The sequence below is a fragment of the Populus trichocarpa genome, chromosome 5, assembly GCF_000002775.5.
Source record: "Populus trichocarpa isolate Nisqually-1 chromosome 5, P.trichocarpa_v4.1, whole genome shotgun sequence".
In the NCBI taxonomy this organism is placed as follows: Eukaryota; Viridiplantae; Streptophyta; class Magnoliopsida; order Malpighiales; family Salicaceae; genus Populus; species Populus trichocarpa.
The window spans coordinates 9606720-9620119 of record NC_037289.2 but is presented as its reverse complement, the minus strand read 5'-3'; positions in this window follow the sequence as shown (position 1 = coordinate 9620119).

Here is a 13400-nt window from a genome sequence, read left to right as displayed (position 1 = left end):
TTTGATGAATTGATGTGTATTTTGCTATGAATTTCATATGGAAGATTTAGAATTATTGTGTAACTCAACTGACTTTTATTTAATAGTGAATTATTGTGTAGTTGTGTTAATTATTATATAAACACTAATGATGATAAAAAAATCCAGCAGGTTCTTATTAAATTAACATGTCATTAGAAGTATTTCAAGCGTAAATCCCTTGAGGATGAAGAGTCAATCAAAGCTTCAAGTCATGTAACTCAATCAAGTTCAAAGAAAAGTCATATTGAAATCAACCACGACACTCTCCTTGCTGACCCTGGCTTAAGAAGACTAATTTATGAATACCATATAAATGATAGGGATGCAATCTGAAGAGCTTATCTACAAAAAGGTTCGTGCCAACCTTCACACTGTGATTTTCCTCAAAAACAATTTGGGAATATATCAACACTACGACGCTTTAATTCGGCTTGGTTTGGTGCATACCCAACATGGTTAGAGTACAACATAGCCAAAATGTTGCATTTTGCTTGTATTGTTACCTCTTTAAGTCAAAAGGAGGTGTTGATTCGTTTATGGGTGATGAGTTTTCAAATTTGAAAAAAAGGAAATATTTGATCTTCATATTGGAAAGTCTAATAATAGTCACAATGCAACTTGGATAAAATGTGAGAATTTGATGAATGAAAAACAAAGTATCATGACTTTGTTATTTGAGCAGACAATAAAGAGTCAAAGTGATTATCAAACTCGATTGAATGCTTCAATAGAGTGTGCTCGTTTTTGGTTACACTAAGGACTTCCATTTCATGACCATGATGAATGTGAATGTTCAAGCAACCAAGTAAATTATCTAGAGCTCTTGCATTTCCTTTCCAAAAATAATGAAGCTATTAAAAGAGTTACTTTCAGTGAAGCTCCTAGACATAACAAATTGACTTCTCCAGATATTCAAAAAGACATTACTCAAACTGCTGCAGAGGAGATTACAAATGTGATTATCAAAGATCTAGGTGATTCATTATTTTCAATTTTAATTGATGAGTCACGTGACATATCAATCAATGAACAAATGGCAGTTGTTCTACGATATGTAGACAACAATGGACATATAATTGAACGTTTTCTTGGCATTCAATATGTGCGAGATACAACCACTAGTTCACTCAATGCAGCTATTGAAGCTTTATTTTCTAAACATGGGCTAAGCATATCAAGATTGTGTGGTCAGGGATATGATGGAGCTAGTAACATGCGAGGTGAATTCAATAACTTGAAAGCACTTATTCTAAATAACAATCCAAGTGATTGTTTTGCTCACAGACTTCAATTGACTCTTGTGGTTGTTACAAATAAGCATAATGAAGTTGAAGATGTCTTCAATTTTATTTCTAGCATTATAAACATAGTTGGAGCATCATGCAAAAGGATGGAGGTGATTAGAGAAAAACAATATGCTAGAATTATTGAAGGACTTGAAAATGGAGAAATTTCTAATGGACGAGGCTTGAATAAAGAAACTTCTCTTAGAAGGTATGGTGATACCCGTTGGGGCTTCCACTATGTTACAATTATTCGTCCACTTGCAATGTTTTCATCAGTTCTTGATGTGCTTGAGATTATAAGGGAGGATTGGATGAACTCATAACAGAGAACAGAAGCAGTCTTTTTAACAGATATCATGGAATCATTTAATTTTGTGTTCATGCTTCATTGTATGAGAAGGGTACTAGCAGTTACTAATGAGTTCTCACAAGCATTACAAAGAAAAGATCAAGACATAGAAAATGCTATGAGTTTATTGAAAACATCAAAGGAACGATTCAAAATGATGAGAGAGAATGATTGGGAATCTTTACTGGAAGAAGTGTCATCTTTTTGCATCAAACATGATATTGATATTCTAAATATGGATGATGAGTACAAGCTTCGTGGGCGTTCAAGGCGAAAATCTCAAGGGATTACAAACCTACACCATTTCCGTTATGAATTGTTTAACAATATCATTGGCATGCAACTTACTGAGTTGGATGATCATTTTACTGAGACGAGTACATAGTTACTTCTTTATGTGGTATGTTTAAACCCAAGTGACTCTTTCTCTGCTTTTAACAAAGAAAAGCTTATTTGCCTTGCTCTTTTTTATCCTAGTGAATTCTCTATAGTGGACCTTATGGTACTTGGTGACCAACTTGATATGTATATTATTGATCTACGTGGTGATGATGAGTTCTCGAGTATTGAAGGTATTGCTAGTCTTGCAGAGAAAATGGTAAAAACTAAAAACAAAGAAGAATTTGATATTTCTATTAGTATATATGCTTATCAAATTATCATTACTTCTACATGTTGCAACTGCTACAGTGGAGAGAGTTTTTTCTACTATGCATATTGTCAAGAGTAGATTGCAGAATAGGATGAGAGATAAGTGGATGAATGATAGTTTGGTTGTATACATTGAAAAAGAAATCTTCGATAAGTTGATAATAAATCTATTATGAAGCGGTTTCAAAATATAATAACTCGAAGAGAACAATTATAATATAAGTTTTTTCAATTTAAAAGTATTTTTAAATTAATTTTACTTGATATGAATTAGTATATATATTTTGAATTAATTTCTAATACATATCTATTTAATATAGTATTTATTAATAATTTATCTTTTTATTGAAAAAACTCTGATTCCATCACTGCCAAGAAGCCCTAGCTTTTAGTTGATTACGAACCACCCATAACAGTTAACTGGCTAGGCACCATAGATATTCCAGGAATAAAATTGTACTAAACTAGCTTGAGGTAGGGATCACAATTTTTCCGGTTCATGTTCAGCAGGCCTTTTGAAATGATTGAAACCCAACGAGAAAAAGCGAAGAAACAGAAGTGAAAACACAGTTTCTGCAATAATTTGAGCGGATGGGATGCTCCCTTGCTCATAAGAATTGCTTTTACCTTCGAGCGGTTCCTAGATACAGGAGCACATGCTTACACAAATAGTCTTAGGACTACTGTTTTCTTTCCACTTGGAACAAAATCTTTTTCAAAGTGTCAAATCTCACACCAGAAAATGCAAATGCCACACTGCTATTCTTGCACAATGCTAGTGGAAACACTGGCACACAAGCATTTTGAGGCATGATAATGGAATTCACGCAAGGGATTCCTCGAGTAAACTATCACTCAATAATCAATGCCCCAATTAGTGGTGTGCTGAGCATGTGCTTTGGGTTCCCATAATAAAGTTTTTTTTTTTTTTTTGAGAAACAAACATCTTTTCCTTCTAAAGCTGAGGATTGGAATGAAAGTGCCCAAAGCTTTACGCCTGCAACCATTCTTTTTACATGCAAAGCACCATTATATCTGTGGCTAAAGATAAGAGAGGACAATGCAGTGCAGCAATGGCAACCGGTAAGATCTTAATTTGTAACATTTTCACGTCAAACTTAGAGTAGAAATCAACTTCAGAATTTGAGAAATAATCCAGCCTAGATCGAGTATGTGATGCTTTATTCCTATACTATCATGCCCAATGCAAGCGACAAGACATTTAGATGGAAGGAACCTAGTTCCTTGCTGCTCATGAAGTTGGAAAGAATTTGAGAAAATCTTTTTAAAATAAACTTTTTTTCGTCAAATCTTTCAATCTTTCTTTCGTTTTTCTTCGTTTATGGGAGGTATTCTATCGTAGTTGGATAAACCCTGTTTCCATGAAAACCCCTTTTTACTTCCCTTGTTTTTTATTTTTTTTTCATGATTAATGACGCGATCTATTCATAGTATTTCTCCAATTTATCCTTATATACATAATCGAGTCACTTTTATCCAAGAATAAATGATAAGTTTCAAATATATTTTTCTAGTGAGATTTTTAGGTCAGTTTATCGAAATCAATTATGTAATTTGTAAGTAATTAAGAAACACGTAATTTATAAATCTAACGCATATTTAAGTATAAACTTAGTATCATGTGCAAGTTATATGACTAATCCTAGTGAATTAATCTGAAAATTACACCCCATAGATATATTAGAAGAAATTTAATGTATATTCAAGAATAAAATTGATTCGATATAAAAATATATTGAAAAATATTTCATTATATAAGGACAAATTAAGCCATTAATTAACTTTTAGTTTTTCTTTTCTTTTCTTTTGTTATAAAGAAGATTATGTTAAAACTCAAAACTTTTTGAAAAGCGGAGAGATATTAATTCCAATTGAGATACAACTTATAAATCAATAGCTTAATCCTGAACTAGCCGAAGAATTAAGCTTCATTATTATCCATGTTCCTACCACACATCTTCAGCTTATGCTCTTCGGCACTTGAACAACGAAGAACCTATGCATGCCACATAAGGGAAGCTAAAGGACGAAGAACTTCTAACCATTTGACCTGGAGGTTTTTTGAACTAGGCAAATAATAAGTGAGAATTTGCCTTATCCATACGAAAATGCAAGCAGTTGCTATGTGATCGCATTAGCTTCCTATGATTATGATCAAAAGGAGATATAGAGATACGGACGTCTATGGTTTATGGATGGCTTGACTAAAACTTGATTTGAAAGAAATTTAGTTTTAATATATGAAAATTAGTCCGAAAATGTTCAAAAACTAAAAAGAAAATAGTTTTGTGCGCCGCATGCATCACACATAACTCTGCTTGAAAGAATTTGTAAATTGAAAAAGTCATCTAATTTGATTAGCTACATAATTAGCTTATATGTGTTAGTTTAGTAATGTAGTGTATAATGCTTTTGTAAATGTATTTTCAATTAAAAATTTATTAAAATAAATTTTTTCAGATTTTTTTATCTTATTTTTCATATTAACATATTAAAACTATTGAAAAACATTTTAAAATATCAATTTAATTTTTAAACAAAAAATAATTTGAAATGCATTTTGAAAACCGGGTTGAATCACATTACCAAGGAGCTTCAAATTCCAAAGTCAATTGCTACTTAAAGTAATCCCTACAAATTTGATTCCCTATGCAAGCAATTTTTTTCTCAAACGAAAAAAGGTGCAGGCATTGTTAAATTTTAACCATTAATGAATTTTTTAACTATAAACTGAAAAGTTAATACGTACATTTAATAAAATAAATAGAGAATCATATATAATAATAAATAAAAACAAATATGTTAATTATAACTATAGATTGAGTCAGAAAACTGAGTTAAAAATACATATTAAAATATTAGATCTTATGTTGCAAGATGCTCTTCAATTTTTTTATGTAATTATAAAATAATAAATTATTTTTTATTAGAAAAACTTATTTAAGCACAATTGAAAAACAAATCTAGTATAACTTCTTTTCTTATTAATATATTTTCTCAACAAGAAACTTTTTTTTTTTTGTAATGGGTTCTTAATTTGATAAAAGAAAGAAATGAAATAAATATAGATAGTTTATTCTCATTCAATATTAATAAGCAAATTATTATTAAAAATTTCACACATTGTTCTAATACATAATTATCCATAAACAAATCAATAATAATATCATTATAAAAAAGTTTTAATCTTCTTGAAAACGATATTGTTTTTTATTAGTAGCACACTTTTCTAATAAAAGAGAGCAATAGTTAAAATTATGGCTTGTTACAAATTTAAACTATTTGAAATAAAAAGAAACAAATATTTTTCAAATCTAAATTCAATTTTCTTATTAACGTATCTCTTAATTATTTTAGTGAAATCATTTTAAATTGTAATCACTATTTAAAAAAAAACATTTCATGATTATCAAATCTAGTTTAAAAGAAATACATATCAAATTAATGTGTTCATATTTTGCATGTGATTGAAGGCTTGAAAAAACAATAAATGAGATAAATCATGTCAAAAATATATTTAAAAAATTTAAAAATAAAATTTTAATTTTAAGCAAATAGTCATGGGAAATTTATTATTATTATTATTATTATTATTATTATTATTATTATTATGTACATAAGAATTGAAAAACAAGTTGTTTACATCCTAATAAAGACCTATAATGTTAAACATTTTTAGATTGCAAAAAAAACAATTAAGGAAAAATAAAAGAAAACAAAAGAAAGAAAGGGGTCACGCATTAATGTAAGAAGGTCAAGTGCACTAGGGCTTATAGGCTAGACCCATGAACTTAGCCTTGTTTATATATATATATATAAAATTTAAAGGGCAGATGACATGTTGTTGTCCCTTGTTTTTTTGAAAAAAATAAATAAAATGGCAGATTTATCGTTTGATGGTAGAAGACTCTTCTACAAGCTATTCAATTTTCGATCGTTGTTAGTTGCTGAAGTTTTTGACTTTGGGACCAGAAAAACCCATTTAAACCAATTTTTACTTGAAAACACCTAAGAAATACCCTATAAACCTCAATAAACTAATTTGTAGCCTTAAAATGGAAAAAAATCGATTAAAAATAAAAAAAAAAACATCCTAAAATCACAAAAATCTCCAAGCCTTGATTTATATTTTTTTGGTAAGATGAAGGCCAAAATCATCACCATCGAGCACCTCTCATTAAAAGGAACTTGTTGACAAAAAATAGATTTAGACTTAATTATATGATAAAAAAAATAGATTCTCATAAAATCGAGCACCAACTTCATGCTGAAACATTTGTTTGGGACTGCGATAACCCCATATAAAACAAATGAAAACCAACTATAAAGATCAATTCCCAAGTAACCTAAGTTAACTCACCAAATACGTGATCCAGATCATGAATAATTGTCTTTTTTTTAACTATTTTTTGTATTTAATTATACAATAACAAAAAAAAGAGGGTGATAAAGGTGGTTACCTAGCACAGGGGGAAGCATTGGTTGTCATTGCTAGGAGGTCTGGTGGAGGGATGGTGGAGAAGCTAGCGGTTGGTGACTGCTGCTTGAGTTGCTGAGGTCGCTGCTGCAAGCACCATTGGTGCAAGTCTGGAGGCTCTCAGTAGAGATGGTGGTGGCCTTCTAACTGGCAGCGCGGCTGGTGAGAATGACTCACGATGCTGGTATAAGAGGAGGAGGATGAAGAGGAAACATGGCTGGTTGGGCAAACAAATGGTGTAAAAGCTATTTTATTTTCTCACTTTCCACTCAATTTTCTTACTCCTCAATGCCTGAAATCCACTACTATTTATAGGGGGTGGAAAGGGGACATCTTCATTTAAGTGGGAAGGATCTCAATCATTGGCTCAAAGTTGTCATCATGATATGTGAAAATTAAATTGCTAAAAGCTAATCGAGTTGGCCTTTTTGGGGTGACGTTGTGACGGCTGTAGGGGCAATTAGTCGACAACAATTACACTGGAGTGTAGTACAATGTCAGATTATCATAAATGGAGTATGGTTTGTCCGATTTGGTTGAGAGATGAAGCATTAAATGCTTTGAAAAAGTAGTCATCCGAGCAGCCTTTTCAGGTACAAAGATAGAAAATGATGAGCAGTAACCATACGACAAGTCGTCTGGCTTTTTTTTTTTTTTTTTTTTCTGCTAGTGAAAGTAACATCGTTTTGGTCAAAACGACGTTGTTTCATTTAAATGAAACAGCGATGTTTTGAGCAAAACGATGTTGTTTTATGAAACATCGTTAGACGACTTGTCGTCTGGTTTAAATGAAACAACATCGTTTTAACTATTTAGGGTTTTAATTAGGGATTTGACTAAAGTTCAATTTAGTCCTTTGACTTTTGATTTTTTTTAATCACACCTCTAATTGAATTCAAACTTTTAATTTTATGCAATTTTATCCAAGTCGAACTCCAATATCAAACCCCGAATTTCAGTGTCTTTTTCATTTTGATCATTGGTTTTGGATTTATGCAAATTGACCCTTATTTGACCGTTAAACTTTCAATTTTCTTCAATCTTACCCCTGTTTTCAAATGAATTAAGTGCCCAAAGTTTAACGCCTTTTTTAAAAAGGTCTTTGACTATGAATTTCTTCAATTTAATTTCTAATTGACCCTAAATTTTGATTTTCTTGCAATTTTACCCCTGATTCCAATCAATTAACTTTGTGAAAATTAAGTTTGGTCCTCTAAAATTATAATCTTCTTAATTAAGCTCAAATTGGGCTCTCAAACTTAATTTTTCACCAATTAAGTCACTAATAAAAGTAATTTGACTCATTAAAAGTATAATTAAGTCCTTGCACCTACTTAAATCTTTTGATTTGACCCAAATTAATCCTTAAACATAGTTAAACTTTTAATTTTCCCCATGATTAAATCATATTGGCATATTAAAAATCTAAGTATGTCTCTAAAGTATTTTTATACAAATTCGTCTAGAAATCATTTAATTTGACCTTGAATCTGCACTGTCTCTTTAGTCTTGAATACAATGAGGTATGATTAGGCTCCCAAACTCTAGCTTGATTCTTCTATATATATATATGAATCCCTCTCAGCTTGCTTTTGCCTTGTCGTCAGTCTTTTTGTTATTATTTCTTTTCTTTTTTTTTATTTTAAAAGGAAAAAAGGATAAATTTAGGGGAAATAACCCAAAAACAGGTTATAACAAACATAATAAAGATTGTTAAATGATGACAAGACATGGATGATTGCTCGAAAAGCTGATCTAATTAGGGTGTCACATTGTCAACAATTTTGTAATGGAATTTTGCCATTCAACACTTTGTTTTAGGATCACATCTCATTCTTTTAATTAAATATGTTTTTTCTTTGTCTTTTTGTTATTCTATAATCAAGAGATGTTTAGCATTTTATTTTGACAAAATGTATTGATCAAACTCTAACATACGGAATTAAGGTTAGTCAATCTTGAAAGATTAAAAGTGTTTTGATTACAGAAATGACTTGATGTTCGTTAAAATAACATGACAAACAACATAAAGTGACCAAACAAATTTTGAACTCACATATGAATTTGAACTGCATATCATGGAGCTAAGCTTTAGTAGAATGCATAATGATTTATAGTGGATTCGGTAGTTATAGACTCGCAAATCATGGTTCTTTGCAAATCCAAATTATTATGCTAGACGAGGTTAAAATTTATCAATTCTAACTGACCTTACTTGAAATGAGAAAAGGATGTCTTTTCTTATCCCTTAACTTTTTAAGAATATATCCCTTGTGGTCCCTGTTTGAGCTTAAAAAAGTTTTTCTTCATAAAAACTCTGACTAGGATCACACCCCACACTAGGGGTAAAAGGAAAATATGAGCAAACTACCAAAATACACACATGGATCAATGAAAGTCAAAACCCAACACTAGGGGGCATTATCATAAAAGGGAAAGGACAAGATAAAGGAAGCAAAAAAAAAAAAAAAAAAAGAAAGAAGTAAAAAAAAAGAAAGTAATGGTTTGATGACGCTCTAAGACTGAGGAAAAGATCTTGAAGCAAGACTCTTCATTAAAAAAGAGGGTTTGTCTGAATAAAGTCCATAAGAAAAGTGATCCTAGGTCTTTGAAACCCTCAAACACCTTTTAAGCTTATGAAATTCCCTTTCTTTTATAGCCATGAACCATAGACTGCATTATATGCTTTTAAAAGCTTTTTTTTTTAATTAGGTAAGCAATTTGAATCGATAAATGACGCTCTTAAAACTTGAAGAACTTTTTCATAAGGGTCACAGATTCACTACAAGTTATTATGCATTATAATAAAATAAGTGCTGAAAATGAGATAAATTCTCAATGGAACCCCGAGTCTTTACTTCAATCTTCTTTTGTTGAAATCCATAGAAGAACCTCGTCACGTACCATCAAATGACATACTTAAAATAAAAGATTAAAATGGACACAAAGAACCATAAAAGAGCTAAACAAATTATTTTAATCTTACATCGAGTCAATTTTTATTTCCAAATTATAAGACAACCAAAGAAGCCTGATTTTCAAAAATACTTTCAAAAAACTGACATCTCTTTGATTTCATTTTAACAAATAGATATGATCCTTGAAATTTGTGATTTAATTCCAGAACAAGAAAGATTTTTTTAATAAAAGAATATTGACGGAGTTTGCAAAATCCTGAATAGAAATGACATTGACACTTCTTGATTATCCTTAAAAAGTTGAATAGTCGGGGGCAATACAGTGGACACTGGGAGGGAAAACAAATAATATTCAGATCAGCTAGAGGGTTAAGAAACATAATCAAATGATGATTCAATGAAATCCATCAAAACTATGATTAGCATTTGTCAATAACAAATGTCTCTTGATGACAGATAAAAGAATGAGCATGATCAGATCAACTGAAAGCAATGTTGCTCAAGGACAATCTATGATTTAATAAATTCCAGTAGTAATTGAGAGTAATGTTATACTTAAGGGGCATCTTCATGTCTAAAATTTTGGTTTACCCTCTAAAATATGGTTATAACTTCTGAAAGACGTTGTTACATTGATACATTTAGATAAATATTAAAAAGATGCATGTTATCTAGATTGAATGTGGGACAATCAACTTTGAAGCCCATTGATTCAAGGTGCACTTCATCATATGAATGTGGTGATATAAAGAACATCATTGATGATGACAATATTTTTCTTTTCATGATCTGATTAGACTAGCTGGGAGGAATTCATTGAGAATAACACTGGGTATACAATGATGAGCCTTTGTTACTTGTCTGGATAACTTAACAGTTTCATGAAGGTTGATGATAACATATGTTTGAAGAGTATGGTTTAACTGAAGGTAACTTCGTGGCTAATTGAGAATTTAAGATGAGATCGACAGTAAAAAACCATTTGATGATTATTGGCAGGATGCATACAACTAATCAGATGGAAGTTCTTGAGAGAATCCAAGAAGTTAATGCTTTGTTAAACTCTTTCATGATGAATCAAGCAACACCACACTTGAGGGCATGGTCATGCTTGATAAACGATAAGAGCAATAATCATTATGGATAGTCCATGATGAAGCACTTATATTCGAGTGGAGGATTGATATATGGTAAACTCAAATGAGTTGTTGAATTAGAGGACTAAGAAGGTTTGGATAGCAAACAAAGGCACTATATAAGGATGGAGCATCAAAGATGGGGGCCTATATTTCAAACTAGATAAAGATATATTTCAAATCAGGTAGGGATGCATGCATGTCATCAACCCCAAGGCATTGCATATATATATAAATTTTTCAGGAAGATCCTCATGGAAATCTAGCAAGATCTTGATAAATCAGAGTTGATAAAGAAAGAACCCTTGAGCAATGATAGCAAGGAATCCAAGTTCAAACCCCGCGATAGAGAAATATCAATTTTTTAAAACCCTGCAATTATGAAGAAAAGTGGGAAGAATCCTACTATTAGAAAATTCTCATGAAAAGTAGAAGATCAACTTTGTCATCAAGAAGAATCTTCAGGTCAATCTTGCAATTAGGAAGCACCTAGTTCAAACCCTACGATTGGGAAATGTCAATTTTTTTAAACCCTACAATCAAGAAGAAAAGTGAGAACCCAACTATTGGAAAATATATTCTCAAGAAAAGAAGAAGATCAACCCTGACATCAGGAAGAATCTTCAGCTCAACCCTGCAATTAGGAAGCATCGAGTTTTCAAACCCTGCGATTGGAAAATAAGAAATATTTTGGTTATGGTTAAAGGGAATCGACAGATTGAGATTTTAGGTTAGCCGAGCCATTTTTCATATTTTGGTTCTGGTTAAAGAGGTCTCTAGATTGAGATTTCAGGTTGATCAAGCTAAAGTCAAATACCAAGGTTTTGGTTAAATGAGGTCTCTAGATTGAGATTTTAGGTTAACCAAGCTAAAAACAAAGATCAAGGTTTTGGTTAAAAAGAGTCTCTAGATTGAGATTTCAGGTTAACCAAGATAAAAGTAACATTTTAGTTCTGGTTAAAGGAGATCTCTAGAAGCAATGTTCACCATTAAGGAGCCAACATGTTATCATTACCATTGCAAGTATAATGTCAGAATTAACAATATTTACTAACGTTAAAGTTAGGAATATTAGCACCAAAATTGGAAATAATTTTAAACCCCAATATTCACTGACACCAAAATCAAGAATATCATTCATTTTCTTTATGTAATACTTACCAACGCTAGAGTTGGAATTGTTAGTAGTTGAATATTCATTTACGCTAGAGTTGAGAATATTATAGGCAGATCATCAATAGCATAACATAATAGACTCTTAGCAATTTAGGGCAAAACCAGAAATGCAGTCTACCTCATGTAAGATGTTTTAGGAGTAATAGTATCTTCCATTTAGCATAATTGGTCTCGTAGCAGAGAATCTTTGTTAACTAGTTAGGGTTCCTGGTTACCATAATACTAGGTGGTGACTTCTTAAACAAGATCTTTCCCCTCTAAGAACAAGATGTCAGATATTTGTTTTTTTTTCTATTTTTAAAGGTCATTGCGATGTCGAATACAACAAAGAAAATGAGTTGATATTTGGTGATTGTGTGGTTGATAATTCAGGACTTGAATGAGTTATGTAGTTAGTCATGAAGACAATGTTGAAAATGATAAATATAAACTTAGACACCATTAAAACAAGGGCGTGTCTCAATAAATACGATATAAGGCGTCAAATTTTTTTGATAAGCATATTGATTTCTTTCCTTTACGGAAGTCACGTACCTATGTTTTATTGCTAGCTATCAATTTTTTTAATACTATACTTGTTGTAATGATGAGCAATGATATTGTTACGTGAGTTTCAGTTGCTACTGAACTTAAGTTGAATGTATTGAGTAATGGTGTTAAAAGTTCTTGATTGGCATAATGATTTCTTTCCCTTATAGAGAACTATAGCGTTGGTTTTTTTGATGACTAATAACTCTTATAATGTTATATATGTTGCGAGTCTATTTCACGAAATGAACTGGTATTGATTTTATTATTTCATTATTTATAATTTTATTTGATACATATCTAATTTTATACTTCAAATAGTTATAATTGTTTTAATAACTTTACCTTGATATGTTCTAAGTGATATAATGTTACTTCTAGCATTAGTTATTTAAATCTCGTTTGTTATGTATTTGCGCGCATATATATATAAAGTAAATGGAAAGAACATGAGATGACTATGAAAAGTGATGTGAAGGGATCGAATGGAAGAATAAGAGGGTGTTTGAATAGGAGGTGGCTTGTGCTTTTTTGAGTAAAAAACATGTTTTTATAGCTTTTAGAGGTGTGGTTTGTGCTTAAAAGGTATTTTACCTTTGACAAAAAGCCACCACACCTCCAAGCCAAACACACCCTAATTGCAGTGGTGGGTGGTAAAAGCTACTGTACAGGTATGAATAGAGCTACATTATATTGTACTATACAGGGGTGCATGAAAGAAATTGGGTAAATATACAAGTCAAGAGGGAAACTCTACCGAAAATTTGGTTAATTTAAAAAGATAAATTGATGAAATTAATGATAGACAATTTGCATGAAAGGAAAAAAAAAATCAAC